This window comes from Gavialis gangeticus, unplaced genomic scaffold (genome assembly GCF_001723915.1).
Source record: "Gavialis gangeticus isolate Ggan-Ray unplaced genomic scaffold, GavGan_comp1, whole genome shotgun sequence".
Classification (NCBI taxonomy): domain Eukaryota; kingdom Metazoa; phylum Chordata; order Crocodylia; family Gavialidae; genus Gavialis; species Gavialis gangeticus.
Genome location: NW_017729026.1, coordinates 13,404,673 through 13,405,219, shown reverse-complemented (window position 1 = coordinate 13,405,219; position 547 = coordinate 13,404,673).

Here is a 547-nt window from a genome sequence, read left to right as displayed (position 1 = left end):
CTTACTAGGGTCAGGACTCAGCTCTCGCTCTCTCTGGCTCCCATTCTCCCCTCACTGGGCTCCACATCACCCTCTCACCAGGGCTTCAGATCACTGCCCCCTCTCGCTGGGGCTCCACAGCACCGCCCCCTCTTCACTGGTGGTTCTCAGCACCCTTATCCTGGGGCTTCTCATCAATCATAAACGCCCCCTCTACTCAGGGTCTCAGGGCTTCCCTCCTCGGGTAGGCTCAGGTGGCCGTAGCCGTGCCTGGCCCCAACTCTCCTCCTCAGGGTCTCAAACCCCTGCAGGACTTAGGCGGTCTCAGCCATACCTGGCCCTGGCTCCCTACTCTCCTCCTTGGGGCTTGCACCCCAACAACTACCTCCAATGGAGTGCAACCCACCCGAAGGTGAGGGCTAGGGGTTAAGGCGCCCCAACCCGCCTTTCACCAGGATGATCACTGGCCTGGCATTTCCTGGGGGCTCCCGCACCACTGGGAGCCCCACAAGGCCACCCACTCCTTGCAGGGTGTAGTTTTAGGTTGTACCCAGGACCAGGAGCCTCC